At 38.4% G+C, this 26,278-nt stretch overlaps 1 protein-coding gene across 4 annotated transcripts in view; it reads right to left on the bottom strand.

The window, feature by feature from the left end:
• Positions 1 to 26,278, bottom strand: part of SCFD2 (sec1 family domain containing 2) — a 312,565-nt gene that overhangs the window by 211,349 nt on the left and 74,938 nt on the right. The gene's annotated exons all lie outside the window — the stretch shown is intronic.

Here is a 26,278-nt window from a genome sequence, read left to right as displayed (position 1 = left end):
GATATAGCACTGTCTACACCATAACTTATTGTTAGAGAGCTTATTTCTTTACTCTCCCATTTCCCTGGTCCTTCTTGCATGAACAGACAGCAACAATACCTGAAGTCCAAAGGTGCAAACAATTTGATGTTTATTGGGGGTGAACTTCCAGCAAACTTAAATCCAAGCTCCTTTTTCCTTATTTTTGAATCCCAACTTACTTCCTGTTTGCCCCTAATTTATATAGTAATATTCTTAGCTATACCTTAACCAATCATTCTACTGAAATTTACCTAACCAATCCCAACTGTAACATGATTAGCTAACCAATTATATCCCACTATCTTAATTAGTTTACACCCAGCAAAATTAAGTATACGGCAGACAGAAACAATCACAGAACCAGAGACCATGCAAATAAACCAATAGCAAAGTGGGAACTATAATGACAAAACAATACAGAAGTGAGGATTTTACAACTATACCTATGAAGACATAAGGGTTTCCCCAGCTGTGTCTATTGATAAGTGAGTTCTTACCAAATAGAAAACTATCGAACTAAATTTCCTTTCTAGGCTCTTCCCTTTCTCTGGAGGTGGTAGATCAGATCACCTTCCTAACAGCCCCGAATTGCCTTATTTCAATATAACTAGTTTGAAATGTGAGGATGTGACCGTACGCCTCCCAGCTTATGGCTGCCCCTACTGCTTCATAGAATCATAGAATATCAGGGTTGGAAGGGACCCCAGAAGGTCATCTAGTCCAACCCCCTGCTCGAAGCAGGACCAATTCCCAGTTAAATCATCCCAGCCAGGGCTTTGTGAAGCCTGACCTTAAAAACCTCTAAGGAAGGAGATTCTACCACCTCCCTAGGTAACGCATTCCAGTGTTTCACCACCCTCTTAGTGAAAAAGTTTTTCCTAATATCCAATCTAAACTTCCCCCACTGCAACTTGAGACCATTACTCCTCGTTCTGTCATCTGCTACCATTGAGAACAGTCTAGAGCCATCCTCTTTGGAACACCCTTTCAGGTAGTTGAAAGCAGCTATCAAATCCCCCCTCATTCTTCTCTTCTGCAGGCTAAACAATCCCAGCTCCCTCAGCCTCTCCTCATAACTCATGTGTTCCAGTCCCCTAATCATTTTTGTTGCCCTTCGCTGGACTCCCTCCAATTTATCCACATCCTTCTTGAAGTGTGGGGCCCAAAACTGGACACAGTACTCCAGATGAGGCCTCACCAATGTCGAATAGAGGGGAACGATCACGTCCCTCGATCTGCTCGCTATGCCCCTACTTATACATCCCAAAATGCCATTGGCCTTCTTGGCAACAAGGGCACACTGCTGACTCATATCCAGCTTCTCGTCCACTGTCACCCCTAGGTCCTTTTCCGCAGAACTGCTGCCTAGCCATTCAGTCCCTAGTCTGTAGCTGTGCATTGGGTTCTTCCGTCCTAAGAGCAGGACCCTGCACTTATCCTTATTGAACCTCATCAGATTTCTTTTGGCCCAATCCTCCAATTTGTCTAGGTCCTTCTGTATCCTATCCCTCCCCTCCAGCGTATCTACCACTCCTCCCAGTTTAGTATCATCCGCAAATTTGCTGAGAGTGCAATCCATACCATCCTCCAGATCATTTATGAAGATATTGAACAAAACCGGCCCCAGGACCGACCCTTGGGGTACTCCACTTGATACCGGCTGCCAACTAGACATGGAGCCATTGATCACTACCCGTTGAGCCCGACAATCTAGCCAGCTTTCTACCCACCTTATAGTGCATTCATCCAGCCCATACTTCCTTAACTTGCTGACAAGAATACTGTGGGAGACCGTGTCAAAAGCTTTGCTAAAGTCAAGAAACAATACATCCACTGCTTTCCCTTCATCCACAGAACCAGTAATCTCATCATAAAAGGCGATTAGACTTTGGCTTCGCCAAAGGCATTAGCTTAAGAACAGGGCCGCAGACTGTCACAGTAAAAGAAAGCCTTTACACAGATTCTCTCTTTTATACCTTTATAACTAGCTAAACAATAAACATATACCTACATTCTTAAAGTATAGGCCTTTACAGACAGACCTCAATATCTATATCCTAACACTTATGTTGGTGTAACTTATGTAAGGGGGGTGATTTATTCACACCCCTGAATGACATAAATTATGCCGACATAAACTATAGTGTAACATTGCCTAAATATTTACTTCTGCTTGGCAATCATTAGTAAGCTCCCAGCTCGCCCCATACTAGTGAGTTTCTGACTCCTGAACAGGCCATTTTAACTCATTCTAAGGACAGAAGAATCAGATTTTAGTGCCATGCAAGGATACAACAAAATCTTTTGGGTAACCCATACTCCCTGTGGAGATCAATTACCATCAATAAGGAAGAGGCAAGAAACACTATATGGTGTCTGGGAGAATCCAGTGGATCTCAGTTATATGTTACAACACACAATATACTTTGAAGCATTTATTTGAAATGTGCTTAGCACCTGTATTCAGGAAAGCGAGTTAGTAATATTCATGTGCTTTGAGGAACCATAGTTTAACAACATTGAAACAAAATATTAAAAAGACTTTGTTAAAACCAGGATCCAGACAACATGTTCAACAAATATATTAAATAAACAAAATAAAATGACCTAATAGCAACTAGACATTACTAAAGAGGACTGCATATTACCTGTTAATATTAAATAAACAAGAAAAATAAATTAAATTCTGCTAGATTGACGTATTATTGTATGCTTCCAAAAATAAACTTACAAACCAACATCAGCACATAATAGTTATTGACTTGAAAATGTCTTATCAGAGTAGCTACTCTAGTCTTAAATTGTGATCTTCATATCCAAGCCTGCTATTTTATTGGAGCAAAATTTCCAGAACTAGCTGTCAGGCTCTGATCCATGTTCTTCTGGTCACAACAGCAGGATTTCCACAACAGCATTTAAAAATATCAATAGGTAAAAGCAAAGAAATGAAGGATATAAATTTGGTCACAGCTATTTTTTATTTTAAAAAAATGTACACAATTTTTACAGTAATCTCTACAGAAAAGCAATTAGCTAAACTTGTCTCAGAACAATAAGTTTTTTCCCTTCTTTGCATGTTTTCCCTCACCTTGATCAATGCCAATATTTTCAGCATCCAAATAAATTACTGGCTGGTGGTCTGGTTATTCCACACTAAGATGTACTTTAATTAGTCAGAGCATTGAAAAAAAATTATTGTACAAATACTGGCGAATTTTCAAACACAAGGTCCATTTTATTCACAATGAGAAAGCTCTTAAAGAGTTTTCGATAAAGATTTGTCTGCTGCTCGCAGCCCACGTTTGTAATGTTTATATAAGTGGGGGATATAAATCTTTTTCCAATGAACCCCACAGTTTTTAAACCAGACTGCTTGTTATAAACTGCCTGTTTCCGTTGTGCCTGCCTAAGCAAGCAATGCACAGCCTGCTCTGGATAGACTGGAACTAATTTAATGTGCTCCAGGTTTAATCCCCCATCTTCCCAGCTTTTACGGGTAGATTTGACACAGAGGATTACTGCTGACTTTAACAATGATTCATTTGATAAGTGGGTTTTGATTTGTTTTTCCACATCAGAAAATATACAACAGAATTGCCACCAACTTCACTTTAATAAAAATACTGATTCAAAGAAAAGAAAAAAAAATATGCAAGGAGTTATACTTTCACATGAAAATCACTCCCATATAGTAATCAGGACTATGAGTTTTTCCAAGTGAATTCCTAGTTTTCTTTGTGCTAATGACAGTTGTTTGCAGACTCCTACATTTGGTTTGGAAGGAAGGTAACATTTTATTACATAGATACACTGTACCATAGGACTCGTTCTTATTATTAAAATCAAAGCAGCACAGGAGAGAGACAAAAGTATCATTCTTTTTCCAGCCCTAAATGATATCCTGTATTGTTTCCCCAAATAATACTGTTCAATTTCAGACTACCAAAAAAAAAATTCAAGGATGATGCCACAGTATCTTACTCTATCATTATGAATTAAAAAAAAAACATTAGTCATATACTGGGACTCTTAAGTACCCCATGTAATGGTTACAATCATTGCTAGCTATTATTAACTTCTTACAATCATACTTTGCATGTGTAAGTTTTATAGTGCACAGACGATACTGCAGGAAGTGAGATCTCTCAAAACACAGCACTACAGTAGGTGGCAGTATTGCACTATGCTTGTTGACACAAAAACAAACTGCCATCTGAAATGATGTAATAGCCTTCAACATTACATTTCAGCCATTTCATAGTAATTTCCCACACAACAAAATTGCTGGTGAGTTACTAGTATGAACTTATTTTGTTCTTTTTAATTTATAGAAAGAAAATGTCAATTAACTCTTTAAAACTCAACACAGAAAAGCATGTTTTATAAAATTGGAACAAAAATTATAATTTTCATTTTCACATTACATATGGCTGAATGATGAAAGCAGAGCTGATAGATAATATTCAGAAATCATCTTCTAAAATGCAGAATTTCCCAGTGGTTTACACACTTCAGATGTTTCTTATTACAAATATAATTCCTCTTAAAAAAACACCCTGCATACTTCATATCTGACAAATATTTGTGACAAGTGCAGCAATTTTCTTCTATTTAACTGAACTTTTGTGTGTCTTAAAAGACCTTGGCAGGAGTGTTCAGAAAGGAAACTGAAACTGCTTGTATTACATGCAGTGCCTTCAATAGCTTCCATTTCCTTTGGGTAAGCCAAATACAATCCTTTGCCAGGTCTTGACACTAGAATCAGTCCACTGAGGAGTCTTTATAATGGACAAAGAGTATATGTTACACTGGGAACAGTCACTCTTAGTCTTCTTCATTTCTGTAGAAGTAACTGGCTGATGGAATCTTTTTGTCACATCTGATTCCCTGAAGGTCACTGAAGAAGCAGGAAGGAGAATGACTGATGATTAAACTATTAAAGTAACAATCTTATCTTCACAAACTTTTGGTATATGTGAACAGGCTGAAAGGACACAGGGGAATAAAACAACAACAGAAGGAATAACAGATTCCATACGTTTCTTTGAGCTACTAGTTGATCTTAATTTTTAGCTATTTACGTAGGGAATGATCATGACCAAATTACTACATTACATACTATGAAACACAAAAGCACAAAAATCAACATTTTAACTTTCATACTCTGGAATAGCTGATTTTATGGATGTTAGAATGGGGGCCAAGGACCTCTTATTTGCCTCCTATATGGCCATGACATATGATTTTTAATTCATCCTGAGACTTCTTCCACTATAGGGGTCTTCAGTCTTGTTTAATTTGTTGCTAGTGATGTGTAAATGGTGAGGCTGCCCGAAAGCCACCTACTTGATGGGGTCCATAAAAGATTATCTTCTCTATTGGAAGGATTACATTTTCTATGAGGCCCTTCTGAAAATCATCTTGTTTCATTAACTTCTGAGGTCGAAACTCAAAATCAGAAAAAGAGAGTCCTGACCTCAAAATGCAGGAAGCAATGATCAGGTCATGACAAGAGCAAAACTTCCAGGCTTCCAACCCCAACTGAAACACCAGAATAAGAGCATGGCTTACTGGCATGAGCTGAATTTACCCTAAGCCTCCTGAGAATGTGCCATGTTTATGACGATGGCCATGAAATCCTGAGCAGAATCAGAAGTAGCAACACCTATGTGGATATTCGCAAAAAGAAAAGGAGTACTTGTGGCACCTTAGAGACTAACCAATTTATTTGAGCATGAGCTTTCGTGAGCTACAGCTCACTTCATCCACTTCATGGATATTGAAGCCACACAGCCTTGGTGACTCCAAAGACATAGTAGTTACAAATGTCATCAGTTCATGCAGTGACTTTGGGAGACAACTGGGATGCCAAAACTAGCTCTATGTAACTCCATCTTGGGACTCAAATGTCAGATGGATATTGACTTGAAAATGTCAATGTCAAAATGAAAATGTCAAAAGCTGCATTCAATCAATCTTAGGTTGAAAACATTACATCATACGTAACAACACAGCACCACCACTTTCTCAACCATCCCTTTTGGTTTATGTTGCAGTGCGTTCCTGGACTGAATAAACTGAGCCAAACTGAGCCCTGCAGTATCATTCAACCAATTATTCATGATCTATGCACAGTGTATAATATGTAAGGCCTCACCTTTAATTAAGCCATAAATTTTACTGGCCATCAACCTAGATTACAAAAAACAAATCTCAGTGCCCTGTCCTCTTGAAAAGTCATTAGAAGACAGACAAGCCGCGATAGAATTAAAACTAGACATTTCAGCTGAGCTCTACACTTCACCCTTATCTGTGTGGTCACCTGCTGCCCACTATCATAAGAAGCAAAGGACCCAAAACATCACAGCTAACCCTGAGGCCCTGCCAGGCCTCCCTATCCTCAACATACGGCAGGATCATTTTATCCTCTTGAAGACCATAAGATGTCCCTCCAAGTGCTGCAACTGTCATACCTAGCACCTGAATAATGACTGTGAGTTGTTTGTCACACCCCAAATTATCTAGAATTCTAAAAAAAGCCTCTGAAAACTCTCATAATCTACGTCCCGCAAATTAGGATCTCAAATGCCCATATTAGGTACTCTTACCTTCCCCAGTCCTCCCGTCTTTCCTTTCTCCAGATGCTTCTCCACACATTCCTATACCCCAAGATCTCTCAGCCCTTTTGATTCCCTCCCCATCCCCCACCGACCACATTGACCCTGTCCTGAAATAGACAAATCCTCAAAGTGCTGTGAGGCTCTCACTCCCCCAGGTGAAAGGAGAACATTTCTAATGCCAACCCAACCTTCCTGACTCCACAGATAAGATCTGAACATGATTATATCTAGGGGAACAAATATCACTCCCTTCCTATTTCAAGAGATCTCTCAACCCTTTGTCATTCTCACCTGCCATTGGTTTGTATTTTTAAATCCAACCCTGCTCTACAGACACTAGAGAAGTGTACAGGTTTAAACAGAGAAGGAAAATACGTTTCCTTGCCTTATCCTAAACTGCTGTGAACAGCAAGCCAAAAAACACTCATTCATAATAAAACTCTCATCCCCTTAAGAACTTTCTCCCAGCCTCTCCCACTGAAGCTGAATTTATTAACACAGTAGTACAGAGAAACAACCATTTATATCCTTACAAAAATCAGCCTGACCAATCTCCCATTTCAACTGCTAATACCCACTGCAACTCACAAACTACGTGTTATGCTGGGCCAGAAAGGGTTAAGCAACTAGCAGGGTAAATGACCCAAAGTCTACCTCTGAAGACATATTAGGAAAGTATGTAAGTGGTAATTAGGGCTGTTCCTTACAAGCAGTTAGCAAAGCAATGTTAGATGCACTAGAGCTTTGAAGTGCAAACCTGTACTGTTATAGAATTAGAAAAAACAGTAATTTTATTTGTCTGTGTTTATCTGTATCTTGTTAGAGGTTAACAATGTAACCAGACAATTCCTATCACTGTATTCTATTAATTCAGAGATCAAAAGGGGATATTAACATTTAAAAGAAACTTGGGTGTAATAATACCATTGTCTATATGTCTCTTAAAAGTTTGTGGTAAACTGTCTATGAACTGCTTAATGAATAATTACCTTATGTTAATCGAGGTAGTTAATTACTGGTGATGTTTAGGAAATAGGCTACTTCAAAAGCCTATTGTTCACCCAAGGACTGCATGCTGCCCAGGAACTGTATAAAGGGCTCTTGGGACCTGATCCGCTTTATCTCAAATCTGCTTATGCTTCATTCAGGGGGAGCAGGAGCTGCAAGTCTGAGGTCTCCAAATTCATTTGGATCACCCTGGTATTGGACATTGGACTAAATCTGTGGGCTAACTCTAAGAAATCTTTGCAACCCCAAAGCTCACCATCTCTACTATGAAACTGATCTCAGAACTGTATTCATGTCTGTATGTATAATGATTTTTTTAACCAATACTCTCTCTCTTTTCTTCTTTTAATAAACTTTACTTTAGTTAAAAAGAACTGGTGGTAAGCATGTATATGGGTAAGATCTGAAATATTCATTGACTTGGTGGGTAATGTGTCCAATCCTTTGGGATTGGTAGAACTTTTTATATGATAAACAAAATTTTCTGTAATCTTTATTATATTTAACTTGGCTGTCTGGGTGGAAGCCCAAGCTGAGTTGCTTTAAGGGAGTGTTGTCGGTAGCTACCGGTGTGGTGCTCTGCTCTTGTTCGATAACAGTCAGCTGCGTGCATGTTCCCTCTGTGTGCTGCCCCAGCTCTGCGCAGATAGCTGATACAGCAGACCCAGAAAACCCCCAAAGACCACAGACTCTAGTAAGGTATGAAGGCACCCGGTCAGGTTTATTGTCCAACGAAGCACAGTAAGTTTCCTATAGACTCTACAGGACATACTACGAATATGTGCCCCCTGGCAATGGACACAGCTCAGTCAGTGGTGGGACACTCTATTGCCCCCTAGTCTGGACAAAGATATGCACTCTGGGACCTATTTTTACAGAGTTGCAGGACAGATTACTCATCCCTACTGACGTATTGAGGTACAGCCCCTTGACTCATTAGGGTGCTGTCTCCCCCTTTGATCACGTTGGTTCAAACAAACAGATCTGTCCACCATACTATCCTTTTGACCCTGTCTTTGGGATGGACCTGGCTGTTCCTTGTTATCTCTGTGAAGTGTCCTCGTATCAGGATGTCCAGGTGCCATCTTGGCACACATTCCTCTTATTACTACTTATATCATTAGCGTGTGCTTTCTAGGAGCCCTTTTCTTCCCAAGTTCTGCAATTAGGGCCTGCCTCTGGCTCACAGCCCAGTTTTGCTTAGCAATGCCTGGAAGTACTTTGGTTCAGGCTTTAGGCCTCAGACCAGACCTCTGATATAAGGGTTTATGTTTCAGGGCCTCTTACTACAGGGAACTGTGGTTTTGGCTTCTGGGTAACCAGTAAAGTATTGTAGAAGCTGTTTTGTTGCTGACTTGGTAAATCTAAGTATTGAAATATCCACCAGTTTGAGGGATTGTCTGCTCCATTCTTTGCACTTTGCTCTAATTAAGCAATCTCAGCATGGCTCCCCCTGGGAACCCCAGTCACACCACCTCTACTCCCAGCTTGTGGGATCACTTTAAAGGAACCATCACCTTTGCAACTAACAGACCTGGAGGGATTGCGGGGGGGAGGGGCTGTAGAAATGGATCTAGGAATGTCAGCTCCCACTTCCAGTCCAGGCTCTGTTTTTAGAAATAAATGTTTAGTGCTTATGAAAGCCAAACTGGTAGCACTGTGAAGCATGCAGAAGTATTAGGGGTTAGATAGAAGGTACTTCAAACTCTCTTCCTATTCAATCCTTGGCCTCTGCCAATTTGGCTCCAATTAAACCTCTAAGAAATGGACTGATATCTGCAACTCACAGGCCACAGCACAGTTGGGATATGATAATGACTTTCAATCAACAACAGCCTGGGTGGAATTCAAAGCAGTCACCTAGAAGTGAAATGTTTCATGGTTGTTAGCTGCCCTGTATGTCTTTTTGGAATATTTAAAGTTTTAACGCCTCTGGTCTTTTTGGTTAGAGTTCTGTGAGCAAACCAAATTTTTGACTGCTACTTGTTGACCCATCATAACCTCTGTTTTTCAGACAATGGCCAGCAGTTAGTAGAACTCTTTACTCAAAATATGAGGCTTTGTCTTTTACAATGGTCTACAAAAAGATGAAAATAGACTAGTAAGGTTTGCCATTTCTTAAGCTGATTTTTCAATGTGATGATTTAACTGGGAATTGGTCCTGCTTTGAGCAGGGGGTTGGACTAGATGACCTTCTGGGGTCCCTTCCAACCCTGATATTCTATGATTCTATGCTTTCTACTTGTAGACAGAACTCTTGCGTTCAATGTTAGTCCCACTACGTGGCATCTAACTTCCCAAGAACCTATCTTTTAAATATAAAGTAATCAGCTAATGGATGATGAATCCCCATGATATAAATTAAATCATTACAGAAATTAGAATTTCTAATCAATTTCCCTGTCAATATAGGATTACTCCCTAAAGTACATATTTTGTGCATGGGCTAGTCAGCTTTTTAAAAGACTTGAGAAATGGAAGTCAGGAGTCTATTCCACAGTCTAATAGATCTCTGTTTTAGAATGGTTTTCTTGGTATATAGCCTAAATGTAGTATGCTTCTCACAATCTGGGCAAGGTTGCTACATTGTTCAGCTGATGACCCTGTAAGTTTTAAGTTTGTGAATACCAAGGATATTTGGTGTTTAAATACAAAGGCTGTATAACTAAACAAAGTTTTGAGACAAAGGCTAAAGCAATTAGCTTCTCAACAAAACTTGCCAACATCTGGTTCCTGCAAAACTAAAAGCATGCTTTAGGACAGATGAGGAAGAGTAAAGGAATACATCTATCACTAGTGAACAGCTCTTAGATGTACTGGAATGGAGGTGGGAAGAGAACATTAGAAAGGTTATTTAAGAAGAAAATATGTGTACTGGATAAAATTTTTGTTGAAAGTTGATTTTTACTGTGATAACTTTAATTTAGCTTAAGTTTATTTTTCTTATTCAGTTTATGCTCACATTTGGTCATGTAGGATGATTAAGGAAGTTTTAGGATCTGGGCATTTGTTAGTTCCATGGGAAAGGGAGCTGTTTATTCATGTTTAGCCCTAATTTGCTGGTTTTAGTTTTATCCTTCCCCTCTCTCTTTACATCATGACACTGAAGCCACAGCTTTATTTTGCAGAAGTATAAACCTTTGTTTGAAATTGATGCTGGTGTCACTGTGAATCATCCAGTAGAGGGCACTGAGTAAACACAATGGAAGTCACCTTACATATAAAGAGCATGTACTTCACTTCTGAAATGTACCCAACCCTCCAACAAATGTAGACTTAGGCTCAGGTTTTGCAACTGGCATGCTCATTTTTCCATGCAATAAAATTACTTTAATCACTTTTTTCAAGAAAAGTACTTTAGCCTTTGCCAGTAAGGTATAAAGATCCTGACTTTAAATGTGCATACATTTCTGGTACATGTTAACTGTGTCCGGCTGAAATAGGTCAGATTCACATACAATTAGGAAAAATAGGAAAAAGGGAAACCAAAGTAATTAAATTTTCATGTTTATTAATATCAAAGCATTTTGAATTGGCATTAAGTTTTAAACTGAAACACACAGTATCCTAAGAGGGGATGATAACTGGAAAGGGGAATGGCCTTTTAAGTGAAAAACATAGACCTTTTCACTATACAGAAATGTTTGCTTGAATGTCCCAAGTTTGGCTCCTTATAAGCCACAGAGGGGTTTTGTGCATGAACTCTTCAACCTGAGAGTTTTAGCAGAAAAGCTCCTTTACAAAGCCTAATTAAAAGCAGGTTTATGTCAGGGCCCTCCCTCACTCTGGTTTTTATTTTGGCCTTCTCTCCATGTCAAAAGTCAAGTCTCAAAAGAGAAATGAAGTTCATTATTAAGTCAGGAGCATTTTTTCTCCTTCTTCATTCTAAGCCCAACTAAACATGTTTTAGGTTTTGGTTTGGCATTGTGCACCTCCAAATGAGATTTTATTTTATATGCACCTAAGGGTGAAATGTAAGAAGATACCGATCACAAGTCTGAACTTTGCCCTACACAATAAATAATCTGCGAAAAGTACAGTGCAATACCACTTACATGCAATGGATTTGATATTGGGAACCAAATATTCTCAACAGATGGTGTTCACTCTGGAAATATTTACAGCCACAAGAAGTTCACAATAAATTCAATGTCATCATCATGCAATATGGTAAATGTTTATGTAACCACATTATAAAAATGCATGGAATTGTACCACACAGATATGTAAGAGAACCTTTCAGTTTGGAAAATTTTCTTCATTTCTAACTCCATGTAGCACTAATGTTGATAGTTTAACATACTGATTACTAAGTGTTCCTATTTTTTGAGGTTACTGAAATTTTATAGTTAATAGTTGTATCTATTTAGTTTCCTTGCCCATCTCTCTTTTTTAATATTTCATACCGTGCTAGCAGTTTTAATGGAATACTCCCATCAGAATTCATTTAGCATCAGTAATACAGGATTTACAACAAACAAAACAAAACAAAACTGAAATGAGGGGGGAAAAGCATAGATTGCTATAAACATAGCAGGATTTTTTCCCTCCATTCTTAGCCACTTAACTCATGCCTAACCTACTAGACGTGGCCAGAAGGACCACTTCTCCAATGCTGCCTGAAATGCCAGTATAGTCATTACAATCCATTGTGATTTCAATGGAACTTCAAAGAAGCATTATCATACACAGATGGAAGAAAGGAGGACCAATAGTGAAGCAGCTAATCTCTTGAATTTATTATGGTTATCCTTGGTGGTACTATAATTTCGCAATAGTTGCTTTAGACTTCAGTGTGCTCCGCTTGCAGCCAACAGAAGAAGCAGATTAAAAAGCACGATATTTGTAGTACTCATTTCCAAGCAAAGTGTGGTGGAGCTTTTCAGAAGGCCCTGAATGTTCACCAGATGTGAAGCACATATGGCACTTGGACTCAAGAGAATAATGCGACAATGAAGTTTAATCTAATCAATTCAATATGTAATAGTAATTGCACAAAGATGACATGCAAGTGTTTTAAAAACAACAAAAAATATGTAAATTGTTTTATAGTTCTTCAGGCCAGAAAAACAGGTCACCTGCTCATACGTAAGTTTGAGTTTCCACCCTTCTTATAGAGTTGATCCGCACGAAATATATTACTCCTTCAGTGAGATAGCTGTTTAAGATGATGTACCTCTTTTATAAAATATGGAATTCCTTCTTCATTATATACAGCAAAACCTGTATTAAAGAAAGTCATCATCATCTGCCCCAACAACTTTCATGCAAGTGGAACCCTTTCCCACTGAACATACTGATAACACTGAAGAAAAAGCAAGGCAACTTTAGTACTCACGAAGGATGCTTGACTAACAAATCTGGAGATTATAGTTCTCCTTTGATTTACTGAACAAGTACAGCCTGGGAAGTAGCAGTACAAGCTTTCCCACACTGCTCCATCTATGCGTCCCAACCAGGAAGCGAAAAGGTAGTTCAGTTTCCATGATCAATCTGTCCTTAGCATCTCTGCCAAAATTGCCAGCAGAACAGAAGTAGCTTTTGTTTTGTGGAGAGCTGTCCAGTAGGAAACCCCCAATTTCACACAGGACTCCAAACCATCTTCAGGTAGTAGTATTTTTGGTCCAAATGTGATAGCCCTGTGTGGACTGAATTTGCATGGAGTTCACAAGGACTTCTGTCAGCACAACTACTACAGAACTGGTTGAAATCTGAACCTATGGCCCAGAAGCCAAAGGTGCAGTATCCCATTATTAACTTTCTCAGCTACCCAATCCCCACAAATGCACGGCAGCTCTCTGGGGTATAAATTCATAGCTGATGTGTATATTAAACCCTCTGCCAATTAAATCCAGACAGGTACACCATCAATACAATGGTAAATCTCTGCTCCTGAAATAAGCAAAAGGGGAAACAAAAATAATATGGTATCAACTTCCTTACCTATTTCAATCACTGATGTTCACTTCAATAGTTAGCAGCTTTTTTCCCCCTTAGGCTGCTGCTGCCATAGATGCAGTGAAAAGTAACTGATACTTTTTCAGCAACTTTTACTAGAATATCTACCAACCAAGTGTGAACCAATGGGTTGCTCTTAAAAAATCTGTTCTTTTCCTGTGGAAAAACAGAAACTCACATCCTTCAAATCCGTAAACAAGACAGGCTCTTAATAAGACAAGCTGAAACAAGGTAGTTGGAGCGCCCACACAGTAGGAGAGCCTCTAAATCAATGAGAATGTATTACTCCTGTGTCTTTCTTAACTATTATAGAATGCAGTTTTTGCAGGGATGAAATAATTGAGGCACATGTTACCCACTAATATACATGGGGCGGGGGGGGGAATCTATCTCAAAGGGTGCCTTAAGAAGTTCAGAAGAGGCTCTCGAGACATTACTACAAATAAAAGAAAAAAAATATTGCTTCAAGACAATGATTCTATTGATATGTATCTTCCCTCTCTAAAGGAGAGCAAGCAATATTGAAAAAGAAGTGGACAGATGAAGACTTTCTTCAGAGTTAACACTACTATACGTCTGAATGCCTTTCTACCTAAGGCCTAACAATTATGTTAATTTCTCAAGCCTTTTAGAAATAAGTCTATAGACATGCTAGAAAAAGAAAATAATGGTTGAAATTAACACTATCATGCTCTGACCTTTCGTGAACAGAATTATATTTGGAGAGTTTCTCATCTCTAGCACATTGCCTTTTCCTATTCTCTTACTAATATTCCTAACTGAAGATATTCTGAAACCCTTTTTTCTTCTTCCCTAGCCAGAGACCCAGACAAAAGGCTTTTTACTACCATCATTTACCTAAGTTTTACTCCCATTAAGGATAAATCAAACATCGACTAGATGCTTCTGGTGCATGGTAGTGTTTTATGGACTAACTCATCTATCTACTGTCACTACAACCATACATTTTAACCAGTCAGAAAATGACTTATCATTAGTAGTCTAAATTAGAAATGAATATAAACTCACTCTAAGGAAGCAAGATTATTACAGGAGTAATCAACAAGCTACCCTTTCACAAAAGTAGTTTGCGTAAGAGTAAACTTTTGTCAACTCCTATGCGCTCCAATCTGTGAGTATGAGGGTATATATGCCAGTCAACTATCTTCATGATTTAACAGATACAGCTACACAAATGAACTACTGTCAGACTTCGTTAGAATATATGAGTTTTACATCTCAGAGCGTCACTATATTTCCAGAGCCGACCTGGCTAATCAGAATCTTCGAACACTCATGGAAGCACACTGTACTTGTTCTAAAGGTACTAATGCACAAAATAAACTAAGCACAATTCCTTTAGAGGTAACCTGCAAAGAGGAAATTTGATTTTTTTTCCCTTTCAAATTTGTTTCATTTTTCATTCTTACTAAAGAACTGAATTGAAAGGTAATAGGCCAAATTCAAAAGCAGCTACAATGGCCCAATGAAGTTAGGTGAAGAAAATATCAGTAAGGTAGCATCAGCCTAAATATTAGAGGTCATATCCAGGCCTAGGCTAAGTCTTCCCCTTTGTGCCCTCCGGGGCTGTTACCAAGTAGCTTAGATCAGCCCTAACATTGTTCTAAGTTGCACTGAGACCACACTGGCCCACAGTCAGCCTTAGACACAGAGCCACCTTTGTCCCCCCTGAAGTGTGCTTAATGTAGTTCTCATGCATCTCAGGAGTAAGCCAGGCACAGAAGGGCTGCAGAGGCGTCTTTCGCACAGCTCAGGAAAGTTCAGAGAGAAAGTCTGAATGCCTTAAAGTGCCTTGACTCACTATAACAAAGGAAGCTGCAAGGACAGGAGAGTCTCTCAGGAAAAGACAGACAGACAGACAGAAACAAAGAAACCTCTCTCCATTTCCCCAGGAAGTTCAGAAATTCTCTACTTTGGCAGATCTAGAAATCAATCCATAACACTGCATGTTGTTTGGCTTGTTTTATGTATTAGCATGTGTGTGTGTATATATATATATATATATATCAATTATTCGTGTACTAGCAAGAGATACATTTGTGCCTGGCCACCATTCAGATTATTTAAATCCTCATGTTACCCCTCTCTGAGATAGAGGGTTTTCTTTTGTTTAAGCAGCGAAGCCTCCAGTAATTTGTCATGGGGAACAGAAAGTGGAAGCCTGGCTCCCCCAGAAATAGGACTCTGGCCAGCCAAATTTAGTTTGAAACACTACTTGCCCTGTCTACACTAACTGTATTAAGCCCTGTTTAAAATCATGTTAGCTAAAGTGCATTAAAACAAGACCTATTTTCCTAGTCTAGAGATGCCAAATTGAGGAATCCAACTTGAATGAATTTGGCCTCCAGAGAAACATCACCCAAACATAAGGGATGGATCTTTGGGAGGACTGTTGCAATGTGCACAAAGAACAGTACTGCAAAGAATGGAAATCTGGCATAGTAGGACTGAAAGCCAGTCACTCTCTTTATGCTACCTTTGCTTTGTGTGGACTCTTTTTTTTTTTCCTTCAGAGAACTCATTCCACAGAAAGTGTGCCTTTCCAGTCCTCTTTAGGTGTGTCTTCACTAGGAAGATAGGTGTGTTCTTAACCTGAGGTAACTAAAACACGATAAATTCTAGTGAAGACAAGGCAGTCTGTTTTCACACAAGTTAGCAGGTCAAGGTAAACCCAAGGCTCTCCCACAGCAGGCCGAGTTTAAAACTATGGGAGAATCTAGGGTTTATCTTGATTTCCTAACTCATGTGAAAATTACAAACTGCCTTGTCTTCTCTAGGATTTTACTTGCAGTTAACTCAATACTGTGAAAAACTTTCCAAAATAACTGTTTGACAAAAAGAAAAGGAGTACTACTCAAAATGAAGATTAGAACGGGTGTCTTCCTTTGGGCATTATGTTACCAGGAGGCAAAAGGAACAACAGGGAATACTTTATAGTTGTGTTTGTTTTTATGGGACCACAAAGGCCACATCTAAAGACACCATTTCTTTTCCATATTATACATTTACAAGATGTAGCTGGCCAGGGGTTTGGAATCCATCACTTTGTTAGCTCTGAAATACATCCAACTCCTTTTTCTGTACATTTGGTAAGCCAAAAAACCTGGGTGGCACATTGGACTCATTTTTCCTGTTTTCTGAAAAGTTTCTGTATTTTTGACCACTCACTACAACTTGTGGAATTCGTTAATTTTATACGAAGAAAAACTGTGCCGAAGTTTACAATAATCTGTTTAAGAAGGTAGGGATTTTGGACCAGATTCTCCCACCTTTACTCACATTGAGAAATACTTTATTCATTAAATAGAGCCATCAGTGGGATTACTCACAGAGTAATAGACTACTGACACTGAGTAAGGGTTGCAGAATCTGTGTCTTTGTGAGTAAATTAATCTCTATAAAAATTTTCAGATTATATTTTAGAAAACAAATGTTTTTAAAAAGGTACATGGCAATTAGCTCCCAATATCACTGGTGTTCCCATATTCCTTACCCCTGTACTTCACACAATCACAGTACTTAGCATTTGATCCCTATTAGTGAAATATTTAATCAGAAGTTAACAGTTAATAATACATCTGGGGGTGTTGGGGAAACAGAGCAAGAGTGACATGTGATTGACAGAAGTTTATAGACCTGTAACTCTCAATAGACATTCCCATGAAGCTGATAAATGTCTCCAACAAATCTCAAGTGACTAATGCTCTTATAAAACTGAATCTTATATGGTACTACTAGACAGCAAGCCATATCAATTGCAATATGATTTTCTTATGTTATTCAGGGGAATACTGACAAGAAAAATCTGTTAAATGCTTATTCTTATTATAAAATAATGTATGTTATGTTCTTAAAATAATGTATGTACTGTTCTTAACAGTTAGCTCCCCTAACAATCATTTATTTAGTAAGATAGTAATATTTCAGAGTACATGTCCTGTGTTTTGGTACACAGGAAATTCATGCAACAGCTCCAGTTCGCTTAGTATAATCAGCGCTCTTTTCCCAAGGCTTTTTAAGTTTTATTGCTGTAAACAATTGTTCATTTAACAAAGTTGTTTCTTCACTAGGTGTTCGCTTTAAAGGCTTTGTATGAATTTTATTTGGCTGCATAACATTTCTTCTTTTAAAAGAGCGTCACAGCCAGAATACTTTTCATTTTCTCGAGAGGATTACAAACAAGCTGCTGCTACATGGGCATAAAAGGACTTGCTAACATCTCATTATGATTGTTCTAATGCTGCATAATGAAAGATATTTTCAGCCTTTGTCAAGTAGTTTTAGAAATCCTTAAAACAGTTTTCTTTAACCCTTTTATCCATAGAAACAGCTGCACTTATGCTGGCACTAAATATGGAGGAGTTATAATTCCTACTCCTATTTTTTTTTCTTCAAGTTCAAAAATCTAGCAAGAGAGAAAAACAAATTCTTCTAAAGGTGGGAAATTAATTCATACCTAATAAAATTCTATATATGGCTTAGATTTTCAAAAGCGACTAGTGATTTTGGGTGCCTCAGTTTCTGGATGTCCAACTTGAGATGCCCTGAATCAATACATTTCTGATTTTCAGAAAGTGCTGAGTATGAGCTCTGGTGTGCATAGCTGGGCACTCAAAAATAAAGGCACTCCAAGTATGTAGTGACTTCTGAAAATTTAGGCCATTATTTTATTATCTCTGTTACAGAAGCACTTAAGTAGTCACAATTAACTCAGGGCCCTGTTTTGCTGGATGCTGTAAAAACACATAGTAAGAGAGGATTCTTGACCCGAAGAGCTTACAGTCTAAATTAACATAAGATATGACAGGTGTGTGTAATAAACAAGCAGAGGAAATCTGTGTCAGGAGATGAGAGAGTGACAGGATTGTGTGGGTCCTGTACATTGGTTATTTGCATAAACTGCAAAGTTTTTTTAAAAATCCAGCTATAAAAAGAATAGATATCAATGAAACCAACAACACTGGAAATGCGGCAGAATGCAAAATGGTTTAAATAAGTCTAACAAAAGTATGCAAAATTCACAACATAAACCAACATAAGAGTTATAGATATAAGAAGCTGAGGTAAGAACTTACAGTAAATGGCAAGGAACTTTAAGTATCTGATTGTTGTAAGGACTATTTTCTTTTCAGAAGCTATTGCCAAATTTGACAAACTTGTACTTTTTTTTTATCTCCAGTACTAGACTGAGTCAGTATCAGTGCATGTTATTTCTTAATCTGATTGCCCCAGTCTGCAGTTTAGCCAGCAACATGCCAAACTCCAGAAAAGGACCTTTATAATCAATATGACAGAATGTAATATTGCTGCACAGCAGATTCATTCCATATGCAGTTTCATGGTTGAAAAATTATTGATCTAATGGCTACTCTCCTCTTCTCAAAATCAAGGTCAAATCTCACATAGCTGAGACATTAAAACTACAAAGTGGATTTTTCTAAAGTGTTTTTTAGAATGGAGATATTACTAGTTAAGCTACATTTGATAAAACTTCATGGTGATTACAAGTGTAGAAGACATAGTGGGTCAGTGACCCAAATAACAGAAATCTAAACTGCTATGTTTAACCAGGATGTAAGTATTGACAATCAGGTACTTGTCAAATGCAAGGATCTGGGATATTGAATTCTCTTAATCTTAGGAAATATATTTTATATCGGGTTTTTATAAATCCAAAGGTCAAGTGCAATAAAAGGTTATGGGTTTTTTTTCCCTTTAGCAGCGATATAATATTTTTTAAGATACTTATTGGTAAACATTGCAGGCTATCATAAAGGCAACTTGTCACACTGAACTTTATTATATTATTATAAACTCCTTACACTGATTCTACAGAATAATAATGAAAGGCAAATAAATGTAATCCTGCCTCAATGCATCTGAGTCCTACAAGCTACTTCATTCACTAACAGAACAAACAGATTCTGCATGTTACTATTTTCTCATGTGTTAGCAGCAACTTTGTATCTATAATTGATTAATGAGACGTGCCATGGGCCCTTTAAGGATGTCAACAATTCTGCACCCTAAATAGTGCTCCTGAACACTGCGCTCAGGCTTTGGACTGGTATCCAGAGTGAATACTGTCACCAGCAAATGGTGAATACCACTTCCTTCAGGATGTACTGTAATAGAGGTGTGTAGGTCCCAATCTTATAGTGAGCTGCACACAGGTGGAGTCCTATGTCCATGCAGCACAACAGGCAGGATCATGCCCTTAGTTTGCAAATTCCTTGGTACAGGAACAGTGTTTTCACGTGTATGTGCTGCCTACACAAACAAATAATAACCATGTCACCTGTTTAAGGACTGAGACAGCCAGACCCTGTTTCATCTTACAAGATGGGACAGAATCACAGCACCAGGTGGAATCACTGCATACCCATACTTCAAAGTTATTACCTTTAATGTTAACTTATATTTGTTACTGAAACATAAGAACAGCCCTACTGGGTTAGACCAATGGTCCATCTACCCCAGTATCCTGTCTTCTGACAATGGCCCATGCCAGGTGCTTCAGAGGGAATCAACAGAACAGGCAATCATCAAGTGATCCACTCCCTGTCGTCCACTCCCAGCTTCTGGCAAAATGGAGGCTAGGGACACACAGTATGGTGTAGCATGCATTTAAACACTAGTTGTAATGTAAAATGTTCATCTGTATTAGAGTTTTTTTTCCACTCCTTTTTCCTTAGCTTGCACTATGGCATTCATGGGAGAGAGAATGATGTAATTTTATTAACCTCATAACTTTCCTTTAGGAGAGGAATACAAACACTGGAATGACCAGCTGGCATTAAGTTTCTGTTTTTCCTTTTTCAAATATATATGCATAAAATCTTATTTTTTCAAGAAGCTTGGCAGAACAAAAAGCTCACTATTCTGCCTTTCAAAACATTTTGTGAGATAAAGAACAAAGTAAATAAAACAAAGGTTAAAACAACTAATTATGTTGTGGACACTGAGACCATGAAAATATTGTACTCTGCCAATATTTATCTGTTTAGGTACTTCTCTAGCTCCCATCACCACAGTATTTGACTCACTCACATTACCAGGAGACACTAAACCCTAAAACACTACTAAAATAACCTAATTCCTGAGTTGGCCGGGAAGTTTAACAGCCTCATAATACAGTGTCAGACATACAGAATAAGAGTTTTGGTTACAGTCTTGGTCCACTGTTCCTGGTCCTCAGAGGCTGGAGGTACCTTGCCTCTCTGATGCCCCACTCTTGCCAACTAAATAACTGGCATTGATAGATTTTGAAGAAAAGCAAGCTCCAAGCTCCCTGATGTCACTTCCAGCAGTGAATGGTAGGTGGGGAGAGGCCAACAGTTCTGGCACCAGGAATCTATTATTAATTGTTATTGAATTATGGCGGACTCACAATATGCCCTGTAATGTCCACATACAGCAAGACACAATCCCAGCCCAAAGAGCTCGCAGCCTAAGTCGGGTGGTAGACAAAAGCTGGGGGAGTTTTAGTTGGTCATGGATTCTAAGGTTAGCCAAACCAACCAAAACACTTGTGTCCTTGGCTATGCTAGAATTTTCAGAGTAATGAATGAATGACAATTGTTAACATATTGAAATAACGTCATGTTTTAAGTGCAGACAAACCCTTAGATTACATTACTTACACAGTAGTACACAACAAAACCACTGACAGAACTGAGATCAGACCACAGGAGTAATGGCCCCCTAGTCCAGGGTTGAGCCTACTAATCCATGTTGACTTTCCAAGTGCTTTGCAAAACAACGTTATTGCACTTTTAACTATTTTGTTCCCCATTTTACAATAGAATAAAGCATATAACAAGGCCCAGTATTATGTAGTGATTCTTAGACAAAAGGACTGGGTTAAGGGAACTTCCTTTCCTTGTTTTGGGCAGTTTAACTCTAAATGTAATATTGTTTTAGTTTAACAGTCTTGTTATGTTGAATTTTACACTTCTTACCATGAGTTTATCCCAAAGCTATTATAATAGAGAAGAACAACCTCCTACTAAAGAGGGATCTTCCTTTAAAAAACAAAAAAAATTGTGAGAACAGCTGTTTGCTTTCAGTATCTATGTCTGCCATCTTTGAAAAAAAATTCAATAATCTCCCGCTAATAAAATGTTTCCTTCCAAAGAGTAACACAAAAATATCAGGTTTCAGAGTAACAGCCGTGTTAGTCTGTATTCGCAAAAAGAAAAGGAGTACTTGTGGCACCTTAGAGACTAACCAATTTATTTGAGCATGAGCTTTCATGAGTCACGAAAGCTCATGCTCAAATAAATTGGTTAGTCTCTAAGGTGCCACAAGTACTCCTTTTCTTTTTACAAAAATATCAGAGATATATTATAGAAACAAGAAGCTTTGCTTTCCCAATTTAAATAATTTTCCAAGCATTATATTTTTAAACATCATAGATGACAATCTGTCTTTTCCACTGTATGAGACCAAATATGGGAAAACAATCATAGGTGAGATAGATATCAATTTAAATCCACTTTATTTACTAGATATATCTACATAATAAAATCTGCACTGGATACTTCTGGCTCAGGAGAAAGTGTGAAGAACAACTATATGTCACACAATGTCAGTAGATTAAATGCATTTAACCTGTTGTTAGACAGAAATTATGCCAGTAGGAGTAAAACTATTTTTATGACTCAACAAAATTTATTTGTCAAGCCAATCTATATTAATTTGTGGTCAAATTACATCTGCCCTTTTCTAAACTTTGTTCTAAATACAGCAGTAAAATTTTAAATGCTACCAGGACTGTATCCTAGGACTGTATTCTTTGCAGGAAAAAATAGATATTTTAAGCCGTCTCAATGTATTTATTCACCTATGATATTTTAGAACAAGTTTCTGCAACCCTTGCTCATTGTGAACAATCCTTCCCTAGAACAATCTCATTGAAACAGATGGGACCACTCATGATTAAAAGTGCTAGTCACTGTGAATAAGGGTGGCAGATTCTGGCCACTAACATATACTTTAGAACCTTTTGGGCTAGATTGTGCCAGATGAACACAGTCCATAGTAAGGGGTAGTGTTTAGCTCTGCTGCCCCAGGGGCATCCCACAGAAAGAATTAATAGAATCAAAGAAATGTGGAGCTGAAAAGGACATTGAGAAGTCATGTGCTGAGGCAGGACCAAGTAAACCCTAGACCATCCCTGACAGATGATTGTCCAACCTATTCTTAAAATCCTGCAATGATGGAGATTCCACAATCTCTCTTGGAAGCCTGTTCCAGAGCTTAACTACCCTTATAATTTAAAAGTTTGTCCTAACTTCTAACCTAAACGTCCATTGCTGCAGAGTAAGCCCATTACTCCTTGTCCTACCCTCAGTGGACATGGAAAACAACTGATCACCATCCTCTTTAAAACAGTCCTTAACATATTGGAAGACTGTTACCAGGTCCCCACTCAGTCTTCTTTTCTCAAGACCTACCATACCCAGCTTTGTTAACTTTTCCTCATAGGTCAGGTTTTCTAAACCTTTTATCATTATTGTGGCTCTCCTCTGGACTCTCTCCAATTTATCCACATCTTTTCTAAAGTGAAGCACCCGGAATTGGACGCAGTACTCCAATTGAGGTCTCCAGTGCCGAGCAGACTGGGACAATTACACCTCAGAACAATATTAGCCTCTTAAGCAACTGCATCACATTATTGACTCATATTCAATTTGTGATCCACCATAACTCCCCCCACACACATCCTTTTCAGCAGTACTACCTACCACCTAGCCAGTTATTCCCATTTTGTAGCTGTACATTTGATTTTTCCTTCTGAAGTGTAGTATTTTGTGCTTGTCTTTATTGATTTTCATCTTGTTGATTTCAGATCAATTCTCCAATTTGTTAAAGTCATTTTGAATTCTTATCCTGTCCTCCCAGATGCTGCCAACCCCTCAACTGAAAATTTTATAAGCATAGTTTCTACTCCATTATCCAAGACATTAATTGTGTGCTCACTCTGCAGTGTTCCAGAGAGTGATAATTTGCAGAGGGCCTGTATGAGTTAAGCCACCCACTTTACACTGCCTGCTGTTGCTGGATACTTTTATGCTGAATTTAAGAGACAAATTCCTGTCCTATAAACATACATTTAAAAAGACAAGCTAAGGGCTCATCTACATAGTGCATTAGTGCACACCAGCTGGGGTGTAAATTGTAGTATGTCATGCACTAATTGTCCATATGGACCCTGTTGATGCACACTAAAACTTCCCTACAGCACTTTGATATACTATTGTTTGAAACGGGACTATGTCAATGCATACTAGGAAATGTTTATGGTGCACAAGTAGGGTCCACATGGAAAGTCAGTGCACAACAGGCTGGTGCACAGTAAATTTACACCCCAGTTGATGGGCACTAATATACTGTGTAGACAAGCCCTAAGTTTCACATGAAGTGTTTTTGTCTTTCAGTTTTCCAAAAAATACACTTTGTTTAAGCTCTGTCGAGTGCTCTTTTTCCTGTGTTTTGCTTCTACTGCTTGAAAAGCCTCTAGGTATGGGCATAATTGGGACATGTCTGAACCCAGGATGAAAACTGGGGACACACACAACACTGTTTTTCACCCTCTCTCCCTGCATGTTTAAGCCCTCACTTGGAGGGAAAGGAGGTGGCAGAGTATGGAGCAGTGGGGAGTTTGAAGCCTGGTCTACACTTAAAAGTTTTGTCCACATAGCTATATCAATTAGGAGTGTGAAAAATAATCATACCCTTAACTGACATAGCTATGGTGGCACAAGTCATAGTGGAGATGCAGTTAAAACAATCCTTTTGCCAGGATGTTTTATTTTGTTCAGAAAACTGGCATAAGCCGTATTAACAAAAGTACTTTTTTACCAGTGTAAAATGAGTCTACACTAGGAGGGTTTCCTGTACACCTGTTTGCCTGTATAACTACACCAAGAAACAATTTCTAGTATGGACAAGGCCTGAGACTGCTTAGTGCACACCAGTGCTTGGCACTCCCTCCCATCCCAGCAATCCACCTTAGGGTGGTGGGGTATAAAAGGAAGGAGGGAACTTACACGGTGGGGAGCCTCTGAGGATCTGTGTTCTCTCTTCACTTTGCTTATAGGATATGTAGTTTAAATTGACAGCACATACTAAACACATCTCCTGAGTAATGATAGTTCTCAGTTCTGTTTAACACACTACCTGTCGGAAAAGCAGCACAACACAACACAGTAAAAGGAGTCACACTTATAATACGGGAACATTACCCTATTCTGAATCAAGGGTGTGATCCTCTTTGCATTGAAGTCAAGGGCAAAGTTGCCAAGAATGCCACTGGACCCTAATTCTGTTATATTATTTAAAAGCACCAAGCCATCATAAATAAAGAAGGCCAAATGCAGCATGGAGTAAAGTACACAGCTGCACTGATTTCAGCAGAATTCAGCAACTCATACCAAAGATGAAAGTGGCCTAGAGACCGATAAGAAAAAATGCCATGATACTGTAAATCTAAAAACAGTAGTTAATTCATTTTAATCCTGATAAAGATCTGGAAGTAGGCTGCCTATTTACAGTGTTTACCAGCATGTTCTAAGAACACAGAAGCTGAAACAGTAAGTGATAGTGGGAAGGAGCATAGCTGTGAAGCTATAAGAATTGTCCCCAAAATAAACTACACATCTCAGTCTCTGACTTCAGAATATAAGATCTGTACAGATGTGCACACATTATGGATTGTGTAATTCAAAATGATTGTTATTTGAAGTGCAGAAAACGTGCTTAAACAGTGGTTATAAATATTGATTCGTATAGCCACAACTGTTTTACCCAAGTCATGTTACTTATTGGGAGTATATGTCAGTCAGTATATGTTATTGAATACTTCAGACAATGGGCACTAGTAAAAAATAATTAAACGTTAAGAAGAGTGAATAGTTCAGTTAACTGCTAGCACATACTTGCCTACACTAATTATTTTTTGTCTTTCTACCCTCCAGGAAACATTTGTTGGTATAAATGATGGCAATCTGCATAGGCCTGGATTTTCAGATGAGTTGAGGACTAGATCTTCACTACCCAATAAAGGTGACGTTTTATTTGGTTTGTTTTTTTATAGCAAGGGAAGTAGAGACAAGCCACAGTTAGTTCTCACTTTGATGCAGGTAGCTGAGGTCACGGTATGCTTCCTCCCCTACCCAGGGTTGATCTTGACTAGCTACTTTAAGATAAAAACTACAGAGCCTTGTCTCAACTAGGATTTTACAGTGAGACAACTAACTCATCTTCTTAAAGGTAGGCTGTCTTCACTGTCAAAATAGGTGTTTAGCTAAAGGAGTGAGTGCCCAGCTCCCACTGAATTTCAATGGGATTTTGTCACCATTTTGAACTCCCAACTCTTTTGAAAACCCCTGTTGTATCTAAGCTAAGCAGGATACAGTCTGTTCACTACACCATCTACTCTGAAAGTTCAGTGGTAGCATAGATAAAAATATAAATTACATGTTGGTTAGAGTGTCACTTCCAACAGGAAGTTGTAAGAAGTTGTCAGTGAGCGTATGAATGTGTGAGGGAACAAAATTAATATCGCGTGCTCCTAATGGTGGCTTTCCCTATTAAATCTCACCCATTCAATATGTAAATCAGACAAGCTTACACTCACATAAAGA

Source organism: Lepidochelys kempii, chromosome 4 (genome assembly GCF_965140285.1).
Source record: "Lepidochelys kempii isolate rLepKem1 chromosome 4, rLepKem1.hap1, whole genome shotgun sequence".
Lineage (NCBI taxonomy): Eukaryota > Metazoa > Chordata > Testudines > Cheloniidae > Lepidochelys > Lepidochelys kempii.
Note: the sequence above shows the minus strand (reverse complement) of the source record. Positions and strands in the feature narration are given on the sequence as shown.